This window comes from Miscanthus floridulus, chromosome 8 (genome assembly GCF_019320115.1).
Source record: "Miscanthus floridulus cultivar M001 chromosome 8, ASM1932011v1, whole genome shotgun sequence".
NCBI classification, from domain to species: Eukaryota; Viridiplantae; Streptophyta; class Magnoliopsida; order Poales; family Poaceae; genus Miscanthus; species Miscanthus floridulus.
This window is the reverse complement of record NC_089587.1, coordinates 121101965-121129475: the sequence shown is the minus strand read 5'-3', so window position 1 is coordinate 121129475 and position 27511 is coordinate 121101965. Positions and strand designations below refer to the sequence as shown.

The following is a 27511-nucleotide window of genomic DNA, read 5'->3' as shown; positions in this document are numbered from 1 at the left end:
CCCTGCTCACTAGTCCTGCTACAATAGGGTGGTCCAACATTCCAATGTGCCCATGGCTGAGGTGGTGATGGAGAATGGGTACGTGATGTAGGGTCTCTATTATGGGCCGTCCATTGACGGTGTTGGAGGTAATGATCAAGAATTGGGGGTGTCAGCACAAAATTTCATCCCATGCTGAGGGCACACGAGCAAGCCGGAAGGGTCTGTTCGATGGAGCTGTAGATCTGCCTGGCTTCAATGTAATGGTGGTCGATCCTACGTACTCCTCCCGAGAGATGCCAGTCAATTTGACCCTACAATTGACAAGGAGAGAAAGCTAATCAGTAATTTAAGGTGGAACATACCGATGTTGCCAGACAGTCCCGAATGTGTGGCTCTGAGAGCTGATATAGAAGGAGATCCACTAAATAGCTGATTCCAGCATACTCATAAGAATAAATTAGTTAAAGATCATGGGTTTGTGGAAGGAAATCGGTTATCATTTAAGATGAATGTCATTATTTAGACAAATATTAGTCAATGACGATAGGATGTCAACAATAATTAGTTTATGCTAAGCCAATGATTGCAAGTAACTGAATCCCTTTTTGTATAAAAGAAGTAGCTCATCATCATTTAACCATTTAATAGAGATAAATCTAATGAACATATTAGATCTTATCTATCGTTATGACAAGTGGGGCATAAGGTAGAATCATGCAGGCCGTAGAAACAGCATTAAATTTGATGACCCTAACTTATTACTAATATCAGTTTGGCATGAGGCAGAATCATGCAGGTCATAATACAATAATAAGATCATGGGGCTAACACATCTTTCAACCTATCTTTACTTCAATGGTCTCATGACACGAACTGCATATGTGAAAGCACTCGATATCGGTTAAAACAGCCGATTCAGGCATAGCACACAGTTAAGGTCATGTCCTATCAGGAATAGATCTACCAAGTAATGATCCCCACTCCACGGTGCTAATAGTGGGGTGTGAGGCAGAATCACATAGGCTGTGATAACGGGCCATGGAACGGTTTTCGTTAGCCAATAGATCTATTCAAGACCAAACATGCCTTAACCGCACATTATGCACGATCAAGATTGACATAAAACAGCCGATAAAACATAACTCATCATTTAAGATGCAGATTAGATCAGTTTAGATTAATAAATGATGGGTTAAACAGGATATAAGGCCGATCTAGATCAATCCCAATTGGGCGAAGTGATATTACTATAATTAAATGAATAATAAAAGCAAGAAGCAATATCGGTAACTTAATGAATCTATCCGAATGACGCCACTCTTAGATAGAGCCAATAACTTGACCTTAATCTAGTTCAAGCAGTGGAGGTTGACCAGATCGATGCAGCCGTACTTGAACTAAACAAGAGTCGATAACTAGCTTATACCAAAGGCGCAGTGGAGGTCGACCGGATCGATGTAGCCGTATGAACAGAAGTATAAGCCATGATGATACTTACAGACAAGCCAGAGGTCGGTCAGACCGATGTAGCCTTGCTCGCTGAAGAACTCGTTGAGATCTACTCTACTCTTACTCCTAAAGGGTGGCTGAAGCTGAAAAAAGTAAGGAACTTGTGTTTGATTGTTTGTGTGTCTTTTACAATAGCCGGGGTCCAATATTTATACCCAGAAGCTACGCATGAATCCTACTTAAGCATGGCTCATCACAATTCTTGGCCTAAGATAAAACATTCCTAATTTAAGATAACTTGGACCCTAATCTTTCCCTTTTTGTAGAGTCCAACATGTTTTCCCAGCGTCGATCATAGCTTTTGTCGTTATCTGCTAGCGCTATCTGAAGAAAGCCAATTCCAGTGTTGCATTCAAATCAGCTGATGCCGACCTTCACGCAGTCGATTGCTTGATGACATGATTTTGGGAGCTTTCGAGTCCCTACAATTCTTCTTCCAAATTTTGGTGTAAACATATGCCCCCAATTTTGGGATAAAAGTAATTTTATTCCAAAATTATCACATCTGTACCCCCGATAGGTCCACAGTCATGGGTAGAGAATCTTGATCTAGGGTCTACTATTTGTCATCGTCTATGTCAGCTCATGAGCCCTTGCTTCAAAACTTTTATGAGAGCATCATTGCTTCACGAGCGCTTGGATTCATCTTTCTAGGCCGACTATAAAATGTCTATCCAACTCTGGCGAGAGCAACTCAACAATTTAGCCATATTTCTCTTCCATCTGCTTCCTCGAGTGCCTCTAACTCTGTCGGACCCTCCATGGTCTATCTTTTTGCCATGAAGATCTTGAGTGGTTAGAAGGATTCTTGTGCATAGGGTGATTGTGTTGCTCATCTTAGCGCCTTATCGAGCAAGAGGATCAGTTACTGTGGTTAGAAGAATTCTTGTGATATCACCTAAGTATTCACTCCATGCTCGCAGAGCTGTTCTAGTGTTTGCAAGGGCTAAAATGTGTGGACACCTTCCCCTTGTTTGCTCCATCAAATACCCATCGAGAAAGCCACAGGCTTCTTTCTCACAGTTTCCTAGTCACCGAGAAATTAGCTGGGCATCTGTTTGGCAGGCGGTTTTTCCCCTTCTCTGGCATAATTTTATCAACGGGCCGATGTGACTCAGTTTATGATGACCTTCGACCCTGTGGGGATCCAGACTCCCTTCAATCCAAAGAAGCCTTGGTGGCTGGATCGCTGGTCAATGTAAACCTTTCATATCCATCCCATGATATTTTGTAATTATGGGAAGCAATAAGTCCAAATCTATTATCTCTTCATTATCCGTCCCCTGAATCTCTGGAGTGTCGATCCGTTTCTGTATCTGACTTCAATTTCACACCCCCGGTGAAATCTATCTTCTCACCTTCCCAGGCTATATATACAGGCCACGGCTGTGGATCGAAAAACATCCTGCTTTGTCTCAAACCTTTTCATGTTTTTAGTGCAGTTTCTACTTTCCCATAGATTTGAGATCATGGAGAATAGCAAGAGGTCTACTGAGGAGGCCCTCATTGGATCTATGTCATCATGCCAGCGCCTTCATCACCAGGAGGGTGCAACTCATGATGCTCTCACTGCTTCAGGGCATCGGGCAGACTCCGCTCAGCCTTTGAGGTTCTCTTCGTCAACAGCTCACCACTAGCTTCCCTGCTATCTGAGGAGGTAGGTTGACAATGATGATATGCTTGCCTCCATCAACAGACATGGCTAGAATCTCGCCGACTATCTCTCCCTCGCAAAATCGACTCAGGCCATGGTCCGATGCCGATCGCCTCTCGAGGTCAATTTGGTGGAGGATAGGTTGGCCAAGGCTGAGGCCAGAATCATGGGTGAGATATCTATCATAGCTTTTGCTTCCTCTCAATCTCATCTTCAAGATTTTGATCATCTCCCCTTTGAATCTTTTTAGATTTGTCCGCTCAACTGGAAAGCCTTCGATTGGCTTCGGATTACACGGCGGGATTCATCAATGCCAGAGGCACCATCCCGGTGGTTTGCTTGCATGACATCCCGAACCGTGCTAGGGAGGTCACTTTGCATGGTGTTCGTCATGGTGCCGCCATGGCGTTGGCTGCTACGCAAGCCCACTCTGGCCATGCACTTCGGTTTCTTCCCCATGGTTTTCTAGCCGCGGCGCACCCTAGGGATCATGAGCGCCTGGTTAAGGATTTCTTCAGCACCGCCAACTTCGTAGCATTTATTTCCCAGGCCGATGATATAGTAACCAAAGTGTTTTCTGGTCCATAGTTTGTAATAGGTGATATTTAGCAAACAATTTCTTCGTCTTGAGTGATTTTCCTTTGCTTCGTACTTCATATTATATGCATCACTTTGTCTATGTTTGCTTTGCTCCTATAGGTGATACACATCATACCTGCTTTTACCTCTTTGGATTTATTTTTGTACTAGACACGATACCTTTCTGGTATCGGCTATTAGAGCCAACAACCGAACAAATCGGTTGTCAAGTATTAATCTAAACGCTAGGGTAATATTTCTTTAGATATTTCCCATTGATTGCGCTGCCAAATTCTTCCTCTCCTCTTAGTGTTTCCAAAATATAAGCATTACCAGTCGCACAACATTTGATCCGATAAGGTCCTTCCCAATTAGGTGACCATTTGCCAAACTTACTGTCCTTTGACCCGATCGGCAATTGCACTTTCCAGACCATGTCTCCTTTAGAAAATTGCTTAATTTTGACATTTTTATTATAATATTTTGCAACCCTTAGTTTATTAGCTTCGATATTTTCAAGAGCACGCAGCCGAAGGCAACTCAAGTCCTCTAAGTCATCTATCATAAGATTCTTGTAGACTTTGGCTAACAAATCATTTTGCAATGTAACACGCCTCGATCTAGTCTGAACTTCCCAAGAAAGAACTGCATTATGGCCATACACAAGTTCATAAGGCGATGTTTTAATTGATCCATGATAGGCCATCCTATATGCCCATAGTGCCTCATTAAGCGTTGAATGCCACTTCCTTGGCTGTTCCTCAATCTTTTTCTTGATCAGCTTAATCATAATCTGATTGGACGCCTTTACCTAGCCATTAGCCTGAGCATAGTAAGGAGAAGAATTTAGTAGCTTGATTCCCATACTGGTAGCAAAATCTCTGAACTCTTCTAATGTAAACATTGTCCCTTGATCGGTAGTTATAGTTTGAGGAATCCCAAAACGATACACAATATGTTCTTTGACAAAATCAACCATATTCTTTGAGCTTACCATCTTTAATGGAATTGCCTCCACCCATTTAGTGAAGTAATCTGATGCTACCAATATGAACTTATGTCCTTTGCTTGAGGGCAGAAAAATCTAGCCAATTAAATCAATTCCCCAACCTCAAAACGGCCATGGCTTGATTATTGGATTCATGGCCGATGCAGGCAATTTCTAGACATTACCAAAACATTGATAGTCCTGGCACCCCTGTAATATTCGAAATAGTCTTCCAATATCGTTGGCTAGAAATATCTAGTTCTGTGAATAATCCATTTCATCTTATAAGCCAATTGATGAGCTCCACATATCTCTTCATGTGCTTCACCCATCAACACCTTAGCTTCCTCTTGATTTAAGCATTTGAGCAACACCCCATCGACTATTTTATAATATAGCTGATCATCTAGTAAAACATACTTAGTCGATTTATACCTTAGCTTTCTGGTAACTTTTCGTGTTGGATTCCTAAGGTAGTCAGCTATTTCAATTCTCCAATCATTACTCAAGGTTTTACTACTCAAGACTTCTTGAAACACTCGATAACCTAAAGTGCTTTGAGCTAGATGATTAGCTTCTTGATTCTGTGCCCTCGAAATGTGTTGAAAAGAGACATGAGGAAACTCTTTTAGCAACCTTTGACATTCATCATAATATCCCCTCAGAGTATCTCCTTTGCACTCATATAGGCCGATCAACTGATTAATAATTAACTGTGAATCTCCAAATACTTCAATTGCTTCGGCCTTTACTTTGTGAAGAAGTTGAAGTCCCTTAAGAAAAGCTTCATATTCTGCTTGGTTGTTGTTAATCATTGGTTTAGTTGGAATAGCAAACTCAAAACTTGCCCCCTGAGGTGAAATAATAACAATACCAATACCACCACCTTGCTCACATGATGATCCATCAAAGAATAACATCCAAGGTATCAGCTCTACATAATCAATGCTTGGCTTATGATGCTGGGTGACAAAATCAGCCATTATTTGTCCTTTGACTGCTTTAGCCGATTCGTACCTCAAGTCAAATTCCGATAACGTGAGAATCCACTTTCTCACTCTCCCATTCAGTATTGGCATTGATAACATGTGCTTAATCACATCAGCCTTGGAAACAACCATACATTTGGCCGATAATAAGTAGTGTCACAACTTAGTGCAAGAGAAATATAAGCACAAGCATAACTTTTCGGTGGGAGAATATCTTGTCTCTGGATCTAGGAGCCTTCTACTCAGATAGAAAACAACTCGTTCTTTTCCTTCAAACTCTTGCATCAAGGCCAATCCAATTATCTTGTTATCAATCGATATGCACAACTTAAAAGGCTTACCTTACTGAGGAGGGACCAGCACAGGTGGACAATTCATATATTCTTTTATCTCTTCAAACACCTTTTGTTGTACGTCACCCCACTTGAATTCTTGATCATTTTTCAACTTCAACAAGGGAGAAAACGACAAAATTCTTTCTGACAAATTTGAAATGAATCTTCTGATGAAATTAATCTTACCAAGTAGAGATTGTAACTCTGTTTTAGTAGTCGGGGGAACTATCTCATCAATTGCTTTTATGTTGTTTTGACCAACTTTGATTCATCTCTCGTGGACCATGAATCCCAAGAATTGTCTAGCTGATACTCCAAAAGCACACTTATTAGGATTCATCTTTAGACCATGTTTTCTTATGCATTCTAGAGTCTCCTGCAAATCAGCTAGATGCTATTTGTACCCTTTGGATTTTATCATCACATCATTGATGTAGATTTTAACAATCCTGTCGATCAACTTATGAAAAATATAATTCATCGCCCTTTGATAAGTTGCACCGACATTCTTTAGACCAAAGGTCATCACAACCCACTCAAATAAACCGATTACGCTGGGGCACCTGAAAGCGGTCTTTGCTATGTCTTCCTTAGCCATGAAAATTTGGTTATATCCTGCATTGCTGTCCATGAAGCTAATAACCTTGTGCCCGACTACTGCATCTACTAACATATTAGCTATCGGCATCGGATAACCATCCATGGGTGTGGCTTTGTTCAGATCCCTAAAATTGATGCAAACTCTTAATTTTCCATTCTTCTTATACACAGGGACAACATTCGATATCCACTCTGCATATCGGCACGGTTGGATAAACTTTGCTTCCAGTAACCTTTTAGTCTCCTTTTTGATGTCATCAAGCATGTTCGGGTTGAATCTTCTTGGAGCTTGTTTAAACAGCCGATATCCAGGTTTGATTGGTAACCAATGTTCAACAATTGATCAGTCTAGACTAGGCATCTCATAGTATTTCTAAGCAAAACAGTCTTTAAATTCCTTTAATAAATAAACTAACTCTCGCTTATACTCAGGATCCAACTTGGCACTTACATACGTCGACCTAAGTCTATCTCTAGAACCAATATCCACTTCTTCTAATTCATCGATCAACGTGAAGCCATGTCCTAGTTTGCCATCTGTACCATCTATTGGATTATCCATTAAGACAAATTTTCAAAGCCGACTACTTGGATTGGCTGTTGGCTTTCATTATTGACTCTAATGAAGCCTCCTTCCCATATCTTGCCAGAAAAGCATTCGAAGTCTCCTAGTTCCCAAAAGACTGGATTGGCACCAAGGAGCAAACTATACAACCCTTTTTCATTGATGACAAAGAATGTGGTGAGCAGAGTCATACTCCTGATTGTTAGTTTGACATTCATTGCCCCCCGGGTCTTAGACTCATTACCCCTAAAGTCTTTAAGCATCATGTCAGTCTCAATCAGATCTCCTGGTCCCTTGCCAAGTTTACAAAAAGTGGTGTAAGGCATGAGATTGACAGAAGCACCTCCATCCACCAACATCTTCTTCATCGGCTTCCCATCAACCAAACCTTTTACATATAAAGCCTTTAGGTGCCGATGCTTGACTGGTTTATCAAATATTGCTTGTTGTATAACCGTCAACTTGGCAACTATCTCCTCATACTCCGATTCATTGAAATCTGAATAAACTTCTTGATCTGCCGGAGCTCATAATTCTAATGGCAATAGAAAAGTCATTTGAATATTAGCCAATGGTTGCCTTTTATCGGCTGTTTGCTTAGCATGCCATACTCGGGGTTTACCGGATGCTTGAGCCTATTCCAACTCTCTATTCCTTAGGTGTTGTACCCTTCTTTTCTGGCTTCTTATCAAACCTCCTAGACACCATTGGCCTTTTTGCCAAACATATTCATTTTTATTGCCTTCTTCTTCATAATCAGCCCAGTTTTGATCAACAACCCTTTTCCAAGCCAACTATGAACACTTCCATTTTTAAGCGCCAATCCATATTATTATGATGATATGCATCTTGAGCATGGATAGACCGGCGGTTGGTTTGAGATTGCCTAAACTCCCAATATTGATCGCTGCACTCTGGACAGTTATTACTGGTAGACAACTTCAAACCTTCATTCCAGCAATATCTAAATAAAGGACAATTCCAATGCGATTCAGCTTGCTTTCTTTCATACCTCTCTTTTTCCTGTTGATGCTAGTATTTTTGTTCTTCTAACCAATGTTGATAATCCTTTTCCTTCTGCCACTGCTATTTATTCAACAGAATTCGAGATGTAGCCCATAACTTTGTCGCCCCATCTTTTGACGTTTCTTCCTGCTCATATCGGCTCTTTTGCTTGTTGTGACGTCTTCTAATTTTTCTGTACTCATCAACCAATATTTGCATCTCGGGATCAACTGTTCTAGCTTCTCTCGATTTAGTTGATGTTAGGACCTTAGTCTTTCCTTTGAGTAGCCTAGCATTGACCATGTTTTGATCTCCTGGGAAAGGATTATCATCAACTTTCATTTTTTGAGGCATATCAAATTTGAGTCTTCCTTGCTAAATAGCCCTCTGTATAAGCTGCCAGAAAATTCTGCATTCATTAGTGGAATGAGAAGTAGCATTATGGAACTTGCAGAACTTCTTATTCTTTAACTGATTAGGGGGTAACATAACATGATTATTGGGCAACTTGATCTGTCCCTTCTCAAATAAGAAATCGAAGAGCTTGTCTGATTTTGTAACATCAAAGTCATAGCTCTCCTTGACTCCACTTCCCCAAGGATTTGGCACCATTACTGTCTTTTTGCCCTAATTCCATTCAGCTACGGCAACCTCTTCTTCTTCATCTTCTTAGCCATCATCGACTGAATATGGATTATAAGCTTCGGCCACTGTGGTACTCTTCTAGAATCGGGTATCTCTGCGCATACTCTGGAATTAGCTATTGAGCGTCGACACTCGTTGAGCCAATGGACCCAAGTTGTCAAATTCTTGTCCTAGCAGTTTTTCTTTCCATGTTGGCAGCATCCCTTGAATTGCCAAAGTAGCTAGCTGATCATCAGCCAAGTTTAATAAGAAGCACAAATTTCTAGTCTCTTAGAACCTCTGAATAAACTTAGTGCCTGATTTGTTAGTTTTCTATCTTATAGTTGTCAAATCAGTAATCTTCTTTTCTCCAGTCCTAATATAAAAATATGTATGAAATTTCTTTTCCAGGTCAGCCCAATTAGCAATGGAGTTGACTGGCAGTGATGAAAACCAAGTGAAGATTGGCCCTAACAGGGACAAGGAGAACAAATGAACTTGATGGGCCCCTTCAATGGATACTTCTCCCAACTGTGTAAGATACTAACTGACATGTTCTATTGTGCTTGTACTGACTTGGCCAGTGAACTTAGTAAACTCTGGGAGCCTATAATTTATAGAAAGAGCGATCAAATCATACCATTCTAGATATGGGCATTTGTACGAGAAGGTTAGCCCTTTTGGCATCAGACCGAACTGATTCTTCATTATCTCGGCGACCTTTAGCAACAACTCATCAGCATGTGAATTTGGATTTCTCTGCACTTGCTGACCCATCTGTGGATTAAAATCCCATGTGCCTTGATACCTTGGATTCGGAATCATGTGAAGGGTGTTATAATCTGGCCATAATGATACCCCTGTGGAATCTCTATTTGCTGGGTCCTTTGCTGGTTTGCTGCTTGAAATCTCTAGTTATAAACATCAGGATCTATATCTCTATGGACCCTTTAAATTGATGGTGCTATTTTTTGAGCCAACGATGGTATATGGCCTGTTGTGCCAAAATGAATAACCTAGTTCTAACCTTGCCCCACCGGCTATTGCACATGCTGTACTAACGATCCAGGATTATACCGTATCTGATTTGTAGCAACACCTTGAGAGTTGTTCAGATAAACTCTGAACTGCCTGGACATCATTATTACCAGCTGGTGCTGCTTCTTGATGGCTGGTACCGGTTTGATTAGTCCCTTGAGTTGACTGATATGGAATGTTGTAATAAGTTGGTCCAACCTGATCAACTGGAAACCCATGAAACTCCTCTTTTATGGTGCGCGAGGGCTCATGGTCCTTCCCCACCACTCCACGGCCGCCGGAGCCACCTCAGCCGGCCGGAGCCGCGAGCCGGCCAACCTCCAGGCGCTGCCAGTGAGAGAAAGAAGAAGGACCACGCACGAGAATAAAAAGTTTTACAGGGGGTTAAGTGAAGAATCAGTGACTCATATGAATAGTAAACTAATGGATCTGTTTGTTTGGGTTTAATTTCTGTAAACTACAGGGACCCCGATGCAAGACTTACATGTCTTTTCTTTTGTTTTTATAGATTTGAATGATGAAATTTGAAAATTCATATTAATTAGTAGAAAAATCCTAAAATAACAAATGTGGACTTTTTGGAATCCTTGTGAAATTATTTATGCAGTAGATCTATAATATGGCATGTTTTAGTTTAAAGTTTTAGCTGTAAAAATGGATTTATGCAGGTTAGGGTTTGAATGCTAGTCTTGCTTGTCTTTTTCATAACTGTAGTTGTTTTGCTCAAATAATTGTGAAATTTTTGTGGAGTGCTACTAAGGTTATTCTTGATGTCTGGTAAAAATTTCAATATTTTAGGCTTGATAGTTTAAGATCTATAAAAATAACAAATTACCTATATTGCTTTGCTCCTATTCTGAATAGTCCTACATGTTTGAATTAATTGGCTTAGTTAAGTTATGAATCATGACTTTATGATAATACATGAGTTGTATTACTTTTATTAAGCTTTTCAAAAAGCTAAATATCATGATTTTTGGTTAAGTAGATCTTGAGTTATAATTGCTTAAATCTCTGTTGCTGTTTCTGCCCAAACCCAGAGAGGGTTTCCTTGTTCTTACTGTGGGGCCTTCTTAATAGTACAATTAGATTGAGGTGTTTACAAAAACATTGTTTAGAATTTGATAAGCTTTCTAAAAAGTCTAGAACCACATTTATTGGACATGTATAACTCCATTTATAGCTGTTTAAAGTGGCATGTCAGTTTCCATCTATGTTTTGGAGAGAGATGCAATTATTAGATTAATTGACCCTTCTAACTATAGAATCATCTTAATATGAGAATAAGAAAGTTGTAGGTAACTTCCTAAGATTTTTAAAAAGTTATGGTTCATGTTTGTTGGAGGTCTAGAACTCCAGTTATGCTTATCTAAAGTTCCTATCAGTTTTCTATACCACTGCTGTTGGGTTGCATTTGCAGTTTTGCTTATGCAATTATTTTTGTGGTGTAAATGATGTTTTATATGGTTGTAGTGAATACAAAAGTTGTAGAAAATTTCATGATCTTGCTTGTGTTCAAATTGTAAGACCATAGGCCTGTTAGTGTAGGAGTTACATGACTTTTAAGTCTTCTGTCAGGTTTTGATTATATTCTGAGCAAATCTGAAAGATGCTAGGGTTTGATCTAGTTAGGATTTGAATGAGCTTTTGGTGATAATAACAAAGTTGTAGATAATTAATGTATCTAGCAGATGTTAAAATTTTGTGGTATTTGTCCTTGTGGTTTGTGAGTTATGCCTGTTTAAATTTGGGTTTCAGAAATGGCTGCTCTCTGTCAATTGTGGACCAGTTTCTGTAAATGGGTATATTTGACTTAGTTAACTTGAGAATCATGCTAAGATGATTAAAGATGAATTGTAGAAAATTCCATAATCTTTCTAGAATGTCTTGTTTCATGGCTATTCTATTTGTATAACTCTAGTTATGATCCAAACATGAAGCTGTTGTTTCCAGTCCAGAAATAGACATATGCTAGTTGTGGTTGTTTACTCCATGTGTTGCTAAGTGTGGCTTATGCCCTTGTTGATGGTCAGGTTATGATACTTGTGACCTTGTAAAACCTGTGTCATGCTTGATGTGCTTGCTCTCTATAGTTAGTTGTGTGATGTTAGTTAAATAGCTATTGGTGTCTATGTCTTGCATAATCTTGTGTTTGTCTTGAATGTTTATGTGATGCCTCTTGTATTACCATTCTTCATATTCATGCACTTACATCTTGCATCTCATCTAGGTGCGCTAGATGAACCACGTGAAGGACGTAATGTTGGAGCCAAACCCGAAGACGGTGTATGGTGGACCTATCCCGAAGGTGGAAGGACTGGACAAGTGCTAGGATGGGAGATGCTCACTTAGCGAGTGTCGTCTAACTAACACTAACTCAGTGTGGGATCCTAGGCAAGCCCCGAAGCATTCTAAGCCTCCTATATTTTTATAAATATCTTGAGTATCTTTTATTATTGATGATACATTAAGTATAGGAATTGGTTGGAACCAATTGTTGCATTATATCCTTACTTTGTCTAGATAAAATCCTATGAATCCTAATTAAGTGTAGGATCGAATGATGCTTTGCTATGCTTAGACCGGTAGAAGTCGAGTGATTTCCTGTCACCTATGAGGTGTAGGATGAGCTCTGGTCACGGTTGGCTATAATTGCTATCATGAAAAAGAACCATGTGTTAATAATGAATGGAGACCGGACGGGATGACAGTAGTGCAGCAACAAGGCATGGAGGTCTTGGGTGTGAATCTACCCCCGTCTATGTTGTTTAAGGACCGATACGCTGTACGTCCTCATATCATATTGAACGCAACCTAACACTTAGCTGGCCAGATAAGTCGTTCCGACCGTGAAGCCTAGTAGCTCAACTCAGGCCAGGAACGCGAGCAGTGGCGTGCATTCTAGAGGTAGTAGGGATGTGCAGAGAGCCATTGGCATAAGTCCAAGGCGGGTTAGAGTCCCGAACAACCTTGGCAGAGTGGTTCTCTGATAATGCCGATCTGTTCAGACTCGTGACTCCTGAATTGTGCCAAAGGTGACTTGTTTGCGACCCTGATGGGGGAAGCAGGGTTTGTGTTTAGGAATACCCCTCTAGCTGGATAGGAATCGATTCGAATCGCCGTCTCTCTCGGATAGTAAGAACTTGACTGAGGAGCGGCAACGTAGATTCACTAAATTTAAAGATATGGTTAAAGGATGATTATGATGATGATAATGACAATGAGCCATGAAATACCTGATATGGTTATTATTGTTTGCAACTTAATCAAGTGATTGATTAGTACATGTGCTAATATAGATGGTAGGTAATGGCTAAAAGTCACTGCTAGTACATGTGAATAATGCTAATGGTTACTCATGCTTTTATGCAAAAAGGTTGTCTAGCCAGATCCACTAAATTAAGCTATGCATGATCCTTGGTGTTATTTATTTTGGTTTTTGACGGGTAAGTCTGGCTGAGTACATTCGAGTACTCAGGGTTTATTTCACCATGTTGCAGGTGAAGTTCTCGGCCTGTTGAAGATGGTGGCTAACCGCCGGTGGGCTCGATGATTCTATATTTACTTCTCATCTATATGCTTTTGTCTTGGGATGTCACTTATGCTAGCAATGTATTTGGAACATATATTAATGTAATCTTTTGAAAGCTATGTTGTTTTCACTAATCGGTTTTGAAACCCAAATTTGTACTATTATTTGGGAACCCATTTGTAATATTATTTCCGCTGCAACCCTGCGTATGTGATGTGTATTTGCTTAATCACGTGATCTTGGTTGTGATGTTGATTTACCAAGGTCTTTCGGGATACTCGGCGGACTACCGGGTTTATATAAGTAAAAGTATGCACGTGTCAACGTGTTAGCGGGGACAGCTATACTTAATCTTGTATAAATTGAGCGGTTCTATTATAGAAAAAGCCTATATGCTTGATTTATTTTAATTGAGCAAAACTATATGAAGCATATTAATTCAGATTACATAAAATCATATTTTATTTTAAAAGCCGAGTTGAACTAGTCATATTTTATACATAAACATGCACGTATCATTTAATCAAATTAACTTTAACTTTGCAAGAGAAAATGCACGTGAAAGCATCTTAACTGACTTTATATAAATCATATTGAAACTAAGCAAATTATAATTAATAAATACATATTTAAGTTGACATTAATTAACAAGCAATTATAAAAAGGTAGATACTGTCCTAGATTACTGTTATTTAGAAATAAGTTTACGTAATCATTATTTAAATTATAATATTGTGAACATGGGACGTGATAAACGTTGCTACTAACGCGTACCTTACATTGGCACGATTTAACACGACAAAAACGAAGTTAACCCTATGTAGTTGCTTTTAATTAAAAGCTATTGAATAAATATAAATTAAATTAATACCTTATATTAAAATTCAGAAATATTTGTTATATTGGATGACACTGCTAACACGTACCACACATTGCGATGAAACTCGCGCAATCGAATCGAAATCAAATACCTAAATCGACTTTAATTAATCGGCGATTAATTAATTATAGACACAATTAATATTTTAATAAAATAAATTCATAAATATGTGATATGAAAACTAGTAACTCTACTGCGTAGATCTCCACAACACAAAACTAATACAACTAGAACGAACTGAAACGGAGTTAAAATGAATAAACTACGATTATTTAGCGACTGGTGGCAAACTCGTAAATACCTCGTCTTTTACCTCTCTCTCTCTCTCAACTTCTTCATGTCTGTTTACGTACGTGGCCATGGAAGCTGCTGCTCGCGTGGAGAGCTTGGGGATGGCCGGCCTATCTGGCCAGCGGTGGTACGTGGCCGCGTGGTGGCCTAGGGTGACACGAGGCGAGGTAGGGCCCACTCGACCGATGGCCGTCGGCCACTGCAGGCACGGTGCCTGCTCCCTGCGCGTAGCAGCACGCGACCGGAGGAGCTAGGGGCCGGGACGTGATCCGGCCATAGCGCGTAGAGCCAGGGCGCAGGGTGGGGCCCTGCTAGGTGGTGGCGCACGGGGCCGGCTGCAGGCGCGGGATGGCCGGAGAACTCAAAGAAGAGGGCCAGCCATGGACGAGCTCGCCGAAAAATTGACCAAAAAAAAAGGAAAACAAAGGAAAACAGTCAAACGGTGATGGATTCGTGAAAAGAAGTATACCACGACATAGAGGACGACGAGATCTACCTTATGGTGGTGGTGGTTGACGACGGAACGCGACGGTTTGGCCGGAAAAGCTCGCCGAAGAGTTCGCTGGAAACCTAGCTTTTCCGAACTTCGGCGTCCGATTTGCGGCGATAGGAGTGGCGGCTCACGAAACGGGTTGTACTTTTAGAATCAGCGCGTCGAGGACTACGCCGGCATATATATAGGTCTAGGTTTGGAGGATTTTAGAAATCTGAGATATTTTAGGAAATAATTGATTTTCGGAATTAAAATAATTACAGAAAATCAAAAATTATTATTTAGGCTCTGAAAAATATCTCTGAGCTTCGAAAAATTCCATAAAAAATCCTAGGGATAGATGGAAGGATAAGGAACACAACCAAACTGGTTTAGCTCCCAAGAAAGACTTTTGGATTGACCGAGGAAAAAGACAAAGCTCCAAGAAATAGGAATTTAATCCAAAAAAGTCAAAAACATTCCCGAAAAGAGAGACATCGTTCTAACACATCTTAAAACCTTTTCCAAGCCTTTGGATTTTAAAAACAATACATCTTATCTAACTTTTGTTTTTGCAAGTTTCAAATTCTTTTTAAACCGCTACTTGAAAGCAATATTTTAAAGATTGAGATTTGAATTTATTTTTCAAACCACTCATCATAAAAGTATCAATGTAATGGCATGTATGCGCAAACATGTTGCTACCCTTATGTTGGATTTTAATTCAAAGAAATTTTTCTTTTACCTATGTTTTTATAAGCACAAAACAATTAATAGAAATCATTTTACTATTTTTAGAAAGTAGCTAATTTTAGGGTGTTACAGTACCCCCCATAGGACCCTTGGCAGCAGGACGAGATCGACATGTCTCAGCTAGGTGGTGCCCCACTTGGTACCCAAGGAGACGAACAGGTAGTAACAAAGGTAATTTTTTTAAATACCTAGCCTGTATGAACTAGCAATGATAAAGATTATAACTAATCTTGCCTATCTTATACTTGTAAGGTACGAGTCGTACGCAATAGTATGGCCGTGAGCCCCACCATCGTGACCGCACCAACGTTGGCTACATTCCTAATATGTTGTCTACAAATCTGAAGAGACAGAGGCATCCGAGAGACCCTTAGACTCCTAGGACGTAGGATCTAGGTAAGCATAGTCCATGTGTTTGTTTTCAAGTTTCCTCAATTGCAAAACTTGATATGTTGCCTCTTTACTAACTGTTGTGACGATAATGTAGGCACACATTCAATAAGGCCTTCAGATGCTCAAGATCTTGAAGGATCATGTCATCAAGATGTTCATCCTTGAAGACTTTGCCTTATTTTGTAGTTCATGTAGTACCAAAATTATGTACTAGTTGCACTTGTGGCTGAAGACCTCCGTACCAACTTGCGCACTTGGTTGACTTAGTTGCTTCGTGTAGAACTTATGTCGAACGAATATTGTCATGTCGTCATGAACTTAATTTCGTTCAAGTCTTATGTAGCAAATTGTTGGGTCGAACAAATCAAGTCTTGTTTACCAACTTGAAAACCTGTGCACGTGGTCCACTTTTTTGCTTCAAATTCGTTTAAAACGTCAGTCGAGGCTGCATTAGTTGATTTATTGAAGCGTCTTGGTGGCTGCTGCTCGACTTCAGTCCGCTAGAAATGTTTAGGCCTTGCCGCGTCAGGGTTGTCGCGCCACAGGTCATGGCGCGGCAGAAGCTGGGTCCCACCGAGCTCAGGAATTAGCTTGTATGGTCACGATGCAAGGGAGTTTCTTGCTGGTCTTGCAAGCAACATTAGTTTAGACAAGTTTCGTGCCGTTATAAAAATAAAAATAAAATAACCTCTTCAACCCACATCTAAGGTATAGTTGGATGGATCGGAGGGTGACATACGTTAATATTCTAAACAGTTCAGTTAAAGTTGGATGGATCGGAGGGTGACATACGGATGGTATGAAGATACTTGCTTAAGATCGAACATGGGAAACTGTGTTCGATGCATGGGTACAACAAATCAATAGTTCAAATGAAACACTCTTCTTCTTGACCATTTGCGGTAGGACTTAGGCTACACATTGAAAATTCAAGTACATCAATAGTTCAAATTAAACACAAGACAACACAATGAAAGTTCTAATACATAACAACATTGTCCATTAATATAGCATGGAACTACCACACGACGCACTCACAAATACTTAATCAGAAACATACTAAGTAAGCAACTCATTGTCCGAGTAGCAATGCTCTACCACAATCTCGTTGCTATGGCTAGGCTCACCTGCATTGCCCTGATCTGTCTGTCACCTATAGTAAGCGGCCTCCGCTTCATCTGCGGCTTGAGATAAGAACGCGTTCTCCTCCGCCTCGTTCATGTGGCTAGGCTCACCTGCATTGCCCTAATCTGCCTGTCGCCTATAGTAAGCGGCCTTCGCTTCATTTGCGGCCTCTACGGCTTGAGAGAAGAATGCGTCCTCATCCTCCTCCGCCTGCAAGCCCGCCTCTACTAGAGCAATCAGCTTGCTCAGTCTACCAGTGTCATCCTCATCCTTCTCCGCCTACAAGCCCGCCTCCGCTAGAGCAATGAGATCACTCAACCTAGCAGTGTCGTCCTTATCCTCGCCCCCTTATTGTCCAACACAATCGGAGATAGAACGCTGTGACCAGCTCACGTTCTGTGCTCATGTAACTTCTTTTCAACATACCTTGCATGGGCCACCTTTATGACATGCTCCCCGCTGCATTCAATCCCTTCATGTATAAAATGCAACAAGTTAGCAACGCGATTATATTATATTTAAAAGCAGGTAAGGAAAATAACAAGGCTTCTAATGACTCACTTACACACAATGCAGCAACATGGTCATTTAAGACCTGCATCTGTACTCTTTTCTCCTCCATTGCAGCCTTCATTGCCATCTCCTCCTCTAACGCCCTCCGTCTCTCTGACCCCTATTTGTCAAGCCTAACACCAATCGGGTTATGAATACCACTCTGTCTAGCAAACTCACGCATATCCTTCTTTCGCTGTTTAACGAATAGGTCGACATAGTCAGGTCCATATCACCTCTTCTATGCAATTACTTGCCTCCCCTTCAACTCTTCCAAGAACCTAGCTTGACCATCATAAGATTCCCACTTGCATTTCCTAGTGCTCTGTTGAAACGAAAAAATAGATCATAAGTCTTAGCAAACGAAAAAAATACGATTTCATGTTTTCCATAACAATAACCAACCTCATCATAGTCAACCATATGACCGCAATAATGGCCTATTCCAAGCTCCGAAGGGACTAGACCGTAATTGGATTTAACACCACATTCGCACATGATAGGTGGTGCTTTGAAAATTACCCTTTCTTTCTTCTTTTCCTTTTCCTTTTCCTTTGGTGGCTCCGGCCATTGATTCTTATGACCATAGAGCCACTCCTTGAAACGACACTTCGCAGATGCAAACACCTAAAAGAGGTGACATTAGTACATGAACATCTATAGCTCAACATTTCAAAAGATACACTGTCCACTTACTTCATGCTTGTTTGGACACATAAACTCCAATGTATTCTCAGGGTTTATCATAGCTCCATCTTTGCAATCGCAGAGAGGAGGTTCTTCAAGTCGTCTAACTGCGGCTAAGTGCTTCTCCTTCGTCATTGGCGGAGGGTTAGGGAGAGGTGGAACTCACCGCTCGAAGTGCTCATGTGAATGTCTCCCTCTCCACCAATCGTCGAAAAAGGAGGTACCTTGGGTCAAACTTGTCCGGACCGTTGATCCACTTAAAGAAAAAACACTTCTCATGGGCCTACACAACAAGATTTCAACAAAATATTAGTAACCTAGTAACAAATGAAGAAAAAACATACGGAAAGAATTAGTTATATTAAAATGACTGCATGTGTAGAAGCAACAAGCCGCTGTGTCTGGATGTCTCGATTGAAACAAGTCAGCCGGACGACCACAGTCATAGTTAGGGACAGGGAGGTCAGGAGGGACGGGGACATCTTTGCTAGAACGACCCGTTTTCACCAATACTCCCCCGATACATGTCTTGCATCTAACAAAACAATTGTAATTTAACATCAATCAAAAAATCACTTGGTAATGTAAAGGAGAACCATTTACACAATAACTAAAAAAATATAACCAACACTTATAAGAACAAAAATAAACCTTACACTAAACATGGTAAACCCACTTCTAACTAACTAATTAATCTTCGCATTGCCAAAATCAAACTAATATTTTTCTCTAAAACCTAGCCCATAGTTTCCAAATATACTTTTTCTCCAAACCGTAGCTACCATTCATAATCTTTGAATCCACCCTTCAAACGAGAAATAAGAGAATCATTACCGTGACCGAGGCCGACGAGACGCTTGGGAGAAGGGAGGGACGGAGGCGGGCAAGGAGCACTAGGCGGCGGCAGCCCTGGGGAGAGGCGGGAGGGGGCGGCGCAGGCGCCCTCCAACTCCGTTCGAAGTAAGGCAAAGAGAGGGAGTGAGGCTCACGGCGCGACATATACTCGGCGCTACCGCGCCGTGCGTGATGGCGCGGCAGTGAGGGAGGCTCACGGTGCGACATATACTCGGCGCTCCCGCGCCGTGCGTGATGGCGCGGTAGCGCCTGCCACGTCAGTGACCAGTTCACGAGGAAGTGCCACGTCATCGCCGATGTCGCGTCGCCATGCATGGCACGGCAGCATTGTTTCGCCGCGTCATGGCAACAGGCGCGGCCAAAAGTGTTAGATATGAAAATAAAAAATACAGTGTTAAATTTGGAAATAGTTTTAAAAAGGTGTTAGAAATAAAAAAAAATTGCCGAGTGGAGCCGCCCACGGTGCTGCAGCGGTGCAGTCGGCCGCCGCTGGCCCTGCTGCCGCAGCCGGCGGCCCGCTCGACCGGCCATCTCCACTCCCCAGCAGCACGTACGGCCGCCCTTCTCCGCTTCTCCTGGTCCTCTCCCTCCGGCCTCTGTTGACCCGTCGCCGCACAAATCGACCGGTCCTCCCGCCAGCCGTCGCGGCCAGGGGATAGTGTGGTACGCCGGAAGGCAGCACTGCGGCAGCAAGCCGGCAATCTCAACGTGGGGGCTGGGGACCTGCATTTGGTCCTTCACCAGTCGAGCAGCATCCTGTAAGCCTTGCGAGTATGTTTGGGGAACTCAGTCAGCCAACATGCTATTAATCTTTGGTCTGATATAGTAGTACTAGTACATGTCTGACACTTGAACAGATGGAGAGAAATAGAGATTCAAATTCTAGATTGTTCTGAGCTATAGTAGAAGTTTATTACTACAGATCGTATTGCAATTGTCACTTGACACCTATAAATGCTTAGCTTATGTATGTACTGTTTCCTAGTAGTTCTTCATAGATGCTTTCTCTTTATAACTTTCCAATTAAATTATTTGATTTTCATTGTTTTGAATGCAACTTCGAATGCCTTTTATAGGAGGGATCAAGTAGCAAGTAATGATGAGGAAATGGGCTGTTGCTTATGTCGCGAACTGGTGCTGTCTGACCCTGATAGCACCTTGTTTACATGTATTGTATTGTTGTGTAATTCTTGAATTCGTTGTGTGGAGCTGCATGTTTGAAGTGGTTAGATGTTCCCGATTTAATTTACCCATTCCCAACCGTTACCAACGTGTATCAGACCACACTGTTTCGTTCCAAATATCCCAAATTCCCCGTTTCTGTTTTCCCGACCGGCATTCCCGATTCTGTTTCCGTGTAAAAAATATAAAATCAAGTGGTTAGAGGGTTTTCCTGGACTGTTCCCTACTGTTTTCATCCCTACAAGTGACTCGAGAAGGGTTCTAGTTGGAATTGGAGTAGTAGCATGTTGGCGCTTGTTAGAATAGTGGCTGTAGTCTTCTGTTTGAAGTGGAATGAGAAAAACCACATAATTTTCCACCCGAAAAAGTTGTGTCATTAGTCTTTCCTGAGGGAGATTTTACATTGTTTGGCACACAGTGCTCGTATCAAAAGTTTTGTTTGCCCATAGCCATTTCTGTGACTGCTTGCAAGTCGTGTTCTTTGACATGTACTTGTGTTTTACACATCTTAAATAGGTGTCTGGTACAGGATGCATACAATTTTATTGCATTAGCTTATCCAATGGGAGTAGTGATATTGAAATTGCATTAGCTTATCCAATAGGAGTAGTGATCTTTCATTTTCTATAAATTCTGGTGTGAGCCGGAGACACCTGTATTCAAGAGCTAATTTGTCAACCATCATAGCTTCTCTCTGTCTGTCTTGAGACTATTTTGAGAAGATTAGACTTGGACAATTTGAAGAGGAGTAAGGATCAATTTATCCAATTATCTTTGATATTATAGACTATTAGCTTTAATCTTAGCACAATTTCAGGGACAACTGATAGTGGTTCTAAGTTCTAACTTGCAGGCACCTTTTGAGGATGAAAGTTTTTTCAAAGGAGGCAGTGAAAACTCTATTTTCCAATGAAGTTGTTTACTTCCATGAGCATTGTTTCCTCATATTTCTTGAACAGCTAATTAAATTGGCAGCCACCTCATATTTTTACTGGTTGACAGCCAATATGGGCCCTGTTCAGTGAAATTAAGTCAAAAGTGCAAGGAGTTTAAATGGCACTAGAATGATAAGATATGTTGTTTCTTAGGCATCAAGTACTATATCCTGTTATGCACTTGCATAAAATTTACTTTGTTCTGACTTGTGAGTCCAGTATCTGGCTACCAAACCCATTGCCATTGCAACTATGGTTGTGTAATTTGATTCAGTTTACATGTGCTACTCCATTAAGTTTCTGAGTTCTGCTATTTTTCTTTTCTCCAGATCTAATAGAAACTGATTTCCATTACAAAATTGCCAAACTTGAGATATTAGCATCCCCTGCGATTAGTTCTTGCAATATGAGCCAGGTACTGATCAGCAGATAAAAGACTTTACTTGCACCATTTTTTATACTGAATACTCAGTTTCTCAGATGTTAAGAACTGTTTGTCAGAGTTGCTTGCTTTCCTTTTTCTAAGATAATGTATTCTGAATACTAGTCTCTTATACTTGGTAGTTACAATAATATTGGATATTCTTCATGCTAGTTTCTAGATGATGGCATATATCACATGGTAGAATACATCAATTTGGAAACCTGCTTCATGCAAAGCAAAATCAACCATGATGAGGTATTCGTTATCTTGGCTTTTCTTTGGTGAAGCCACACAAGTTTAAGTTGATTTGCACAAATGTTAATCGTCAGCTGTATCTCATGGTCTCAACTCTCACCATCTAAAAATACAGGCAATCAGCCATGATGAAAATTTTATTGGAATGCATTTTGATACTTTACTGACCTGACATCAACATGCAAACTGTGTGTTCTTAATTTCTTGGGTTTGCAGGTGGGTGTGAATGGCCTGGATGCTGTGTGTTTGGTTTACAAGTTCGTGAAAGCTAGCAAGCCTGGTGGTGCTTTGAGGAGGCTTTGGCCGTTGAATGTGAGTGCGTTGGGCCTTGATCTTATAGTTCTAGCTTCTTGAATTATTATGGTTCTCCCCTTCTGTCTCATCTTTTCCTTTTTTTTCCCATTTCAAACTTGTTGGTTATGATTTTGCGTTGCCAATCAGATCCGTCCTTTTTTGTGTGTGTGATGGGTCGTTCTCTTGAGCTTCTTTAGATTTGTTAGTTTAATCTTTTTTTCCTTTAGGACTTAATAACGAGCATCATTGAAGTTTTGGTCTGCTAGGGTAGTTTCATGGATATCACGCTCTTGCTATTACTATACATATCACACCCTTGCCTCCAATGGATCTCAGATATCACACGCTTTTGCATCTTGTGGATTTCACATACTCCTGTTAGTATTATTTTAAATATATAACATTTAGACAAGTTAATTACTTTACTCTAAACGGAGAGAGTACTTAATAATAATAATCCTTAAAATCCAAATAGAAAGGTTTTTGTCTTCTGAGAAGTCCAAAAGGCATATTGTAAAGATTTGCTAAAATTCTTACGTAGTTAGAAAAAAAGGAAAATATATTCCACCCTTCAGAATATGCATTTGCACCCTTCAAATGAATGAATTAGTAAACTTATTTATCTGTCATTTTTTTTTTCAGATTTCCAGGCTGCTCGAGGACAGCAAGGGGCTCTGCCCCACCCCCTCTGTAGCAACGGCATGACGTCCCGCTGAAACTGAAGCGTCCGTTCGTGGCACATGCATCCCCTGTCAAGATTCATCACATTCCCGTTCCAATCCAACCTCCCTCTCTGGACTGGTCTGCTCTGCTCCTCACCTCCTCCTCCGCCCTAACTCACCGCAGCAGCATAAGCCTGTGCCGTCCCCACACGCATCGAGAAAAGAAACCAGGTGAGTCCCTCGCGCGCTCCTCCTAGTTTGGTCATCCTGTTGGTGGTCCTCCGCTACGTTTTCCTGGTGCCTTTGGTGTGTTGGGGGCTGTAGGGTTTGGTTGCGGTTGATCTGATTGACATTGGTCCCCTGATTTGATTTGGTCTTTACAGGTTCTGGGATGCAGGGGGGCAGGGTGCAGCCGCCAGCGACGCTCACGGATGCAGAAGTGACAGCGGCATCGGGGCTATCACCACGCATGTCGAGGCTTAGGTGGGCCTCCGACAAGCAGTCCTGGCTGCCTGTGTGCGGCCAGTCCCCTGTGCAGGCCCCCGCTGCCGTGGGAGGCAATGGGGAGAAGGGCACGAATGGTGGCACCGGTGTCCTAGGTGGCAGAGCGGATGAGGAGTTCATCCCTACCACTGTTTCGCCTCCTGCTCATGACGGTTCCCTTCCTCAGCAGCAGGGGCCAGAGAAGGTGGAGGAAGCAGTCGCCCCCACCACTGTTTCAACTGTTGCTCAGAATGGTGCAGTGCCTCTGCCTTGGCAGAAGGGGTCGGATAAGGTGGACACAGTGGCTAGCCCTGCCGCGGTTTCACCTATAGTTCAGAATGGCACCTTGCCTCAGCAGGGGGGAAATAAGGTGGAAGAAGTGGTTGCTCTGGCAGCTGTTTCGCCTGCAATGCACAGCGACACCCTCTCATGTGCCCTGCCTCAGTCGGGGCTACATAGGGCAAGGCAGGATGGAAACAGGGGGGAGAATGGAGAGGCACAATTGCTCGGGGATGCAGGCGAGCTGTTGTTGGATGGTCAGGAGGGGAACTGGGTGGTGGAGGTGGCGTCACCGTCACCAGCGGTAGCAGTTATGGAGAGTTATGGCATTGTTGGTGCTAGTTCCATGCACAACAGTGACAAGGAAGCATGCTTGTTGGCGGCTGAGGAGCAGGGACATGGTGGCAGCAGTGTGGTGGCGCAGGAGGAGGTTACTGCTGATGGGGATGTCGTGGAGATGGGAAACAGAACTGGTGGCAGTGAGTTACAGAGAAAGGAAAATGAAATTGCAGGAAGCAGAAGGAAGCGTTTGTTGAAATCCGATGTGAATCCGTCACCAAAGAAGTGGGCAGTCTCACCTGTACGCGAACCACGAGCAGTGGTGGATGATAAGATGAAAAGACTTGAAGGAAGCTTGCAGAGAAGTAACCTTAGGACACCTTTGAGCGATTCCATTGATGCGAAGACAAAAGGAAATGGGTTGGAGAGTGGCAAGATGAATGCCACAATGCTTGGTAACGGAGAGGCCTCTGCAAGGGGGAAGGTGCAAAGCAAGACTTTGAGTGCTAAAAAAGAAGTGATGTGCTCAAATATGAACATTAAACAAAAGAAGTTTGCTCGTAAGCTGAAGGGTGATGGCATAGTCAAGGATAATTTGCACAGGTCTGCTGTGGAGTCCAAGCTTGGAAAACATGTTGCAACCAATCAAATTGAAGAGAGTTATGTGAACCTTGTCGCTGACCAAGTAATCGTACAAGCATTGATGGCTCCTGACAAATGCCCTTGGACACGAGGAAGAAAGTCTATTGCTAGTGCTTCTAAGTCTCTTGTTCCTAGGAACAAGATAAAGGGAAAATATGCTAGTCCAAAAGAATTACTAACAGGACAAGTGGTCTCTCGTGAATTGATCAATGATGAGACAGTGGAGGACAATGATGACACTAACCTGGAAGAAGATGACAACTCTAGGGAGCTAGTTGTGTATGGAGAAAAGCGAGAAATATTTGTCACTCCGTCTGTTCCTTCTGGGTCACACCACAAGCAACCTGGGGACCATATAGATGCTCGAAGCAAAGTTAGGAAGTTGCTCCAATTGTACCAGGTGACGTACCGAAAGCTTACACAAATTGAGGAACAAGGTAAGGTATTCGCAAAGTTGGAAGCATTTACCTTGAAGCAGCTAAAGCAGTAAAGAAAGACCCTATCTATAAAAAGATTGGGGCCATTGTGGGAAATATTCCTGGTGTTGAAGTTGGCGATGAATTTCATTTTAGAATTGAGTTATCAATAGTTGGTCTGCATCGCCAATATCAAGGAGGTATTGACATTTCTAAGGTGAATGGTGTTCCTATTGCTATAAGTGTCATTGCCTCCAGAGGCTATCCTGATGAACTGTCAAGCTCAGGTGAACTAATATACACTGGCTCTGGAGGGAAGGCTGGGGGCAATAAAGATGGAGGGGATCAAAAGCTTGAGCGGGGTAATCTCGCCTTGAAAAATTGCATTGAGACCAAGACCCCGGTTCGAGTGATTCATGGGTTCAAAGGTCGAAGTAGAAGTGAAGTTGGTAAGCAAACTTCAACATTTACATACGATGGATTGTACGAGGTGGTGGAATGTTGGCAAGAAGGCCCGAAAGGTGGTCATCAAGTACAAGTTACAGAGGATTGCAGGGCAACCAGAATTAGCCCTACATGCAGTCAAGGCAAATAGGAAGTCTAAAGTTTGTGAAGGTCTTTGTTTGCCTGATATATCTCAAGGAAGCGAGAGGATAGCCATATGTGTCATCAACACAATTGATGACATGAGGCTAGCACCATTTAAATACATCACCAATGTCATATATCCAACTTGGTATGAGAAAGAACCTCAAAAGGCTTGTGACTGCACAAACGGCTGCTCAGACTCTATTACATGTGCTTGTGCAGTGAAGAATGGAGGGGAAATACCGTTCAATTTCGATAGTGCGATCGTAGAGGCTAAGCGTCTCATATACGAGTGTGGTCCATGGTGCAGGTATGGCTGTGCAAAAACTTAGTATTCCAAGTAACTGTCAACCTGAAAACATTTATTTATTGTTTAGTTCTACTGGGTTTTGAAGTTACATATTTAAATTTGAAATCAGGAGAAATATTCCCATTCTGTTGGAACTTCAATGTTATGTTACATTAAGGCTGACGATTGTTTTTAGATCCAGATGAAGAACAGCAGGTGTTTGTGGTAGATGAAAAATCGGCTCACAAAATTTGGCTACTCTCCTGAACATGTTAAGATCTTGACAGCAAGCAAACATAATTGATGAACACCAGACAGTTAGCTCAAAACTGGGATAATAATCTAACTTATAATTTGTAACCACTATATTTTCAGGTGCTCGCCAACATGCTACAATAGGGTGAGTCAGCATGGTGTCAAAATTCCACTTGAAATATTCAAGACAGGTAAGACAGGTTGGGGTGTAAGATCCCTCAGTTCTATATCTTCAGGCAGTTTCGTATGTGAGTATACTGGCGAGCTCTTGGATGGTAATGAAGCTGAAAATAGGCAGAATGATGAATATCTATTTGATATTGGTAGTAACTATTATGATGAAGAACTTTGGAAGGGGCTTCAACCAGTGGTTGATGTACAATCTTCTACCTCGTCGTCCAGGACAATGAAAGGCTTCACAATAGATGCAGCTGAGTGCGGCAATGTGGGAAGATTTATCAACCATAGTTGTTCACCAAACCTCTATGCTCAAAATGTTCTCTGGGACCATGATGACATGAGGATGCCACATGTTATGTTCTTTGCTGTTGAGAATATCCCACCACTACAGGAACTGACCTACCATTACAATTATAAGGTAGGCTCAGTCCATGACGAGAATGGCAACGAGAAGGTTAAACATTGCTACTGTGGTGCTTCAAATTGTATTGGCAGGCTCTACTAAGACATTACTGACTGCTATTAGCTCTGTCTTGCCATCACTGTACCCTTTCATTCTTCAGTTCATCTTATACTTGTCGGCATTGTAGTAATGTTTAAATTGTGATCTGATTTGAAGACTCGCTATCAATCCTTTAGAAAACATTACCGCCCCTTGTACTGTGTTTTAAACTTCAAATGAAGTTTGAATGGACCTACATTTTGTGATGATTGTACTTTTTGGGCAGAATGAAGCATTGTGTTGTCTATTTAAGTGTTAAATAACATGAATCTGCAAGGTAGAAAGTGTACGATGATGGTGTCAGCATGCTGTAGTAGTGTTACTCCTATGTTTTTTTACCCCACAGAACTGATTGGTGCTAATGCAAGCCTTTACAACTTTTAAAGAAAAAGAAAAAGAATCTCTTGGTGCGTCACGGTCTTGTTTAAATAGCCTTAT

The 27511-nt window shown here is 41.5% G+C and overlaps 1 pseudogene; it reads left to right on the top strand.

Moving 5' to 3' along the window:
- Positions 1–19856: 19856 nt before the first annotated feature.
- Positions 19857–27196, top strand: LOC136473427 (uncharacterized; annotated as a pseudogene).
- Positions 27197–27511: the final 315 nt, after the last annotated feature.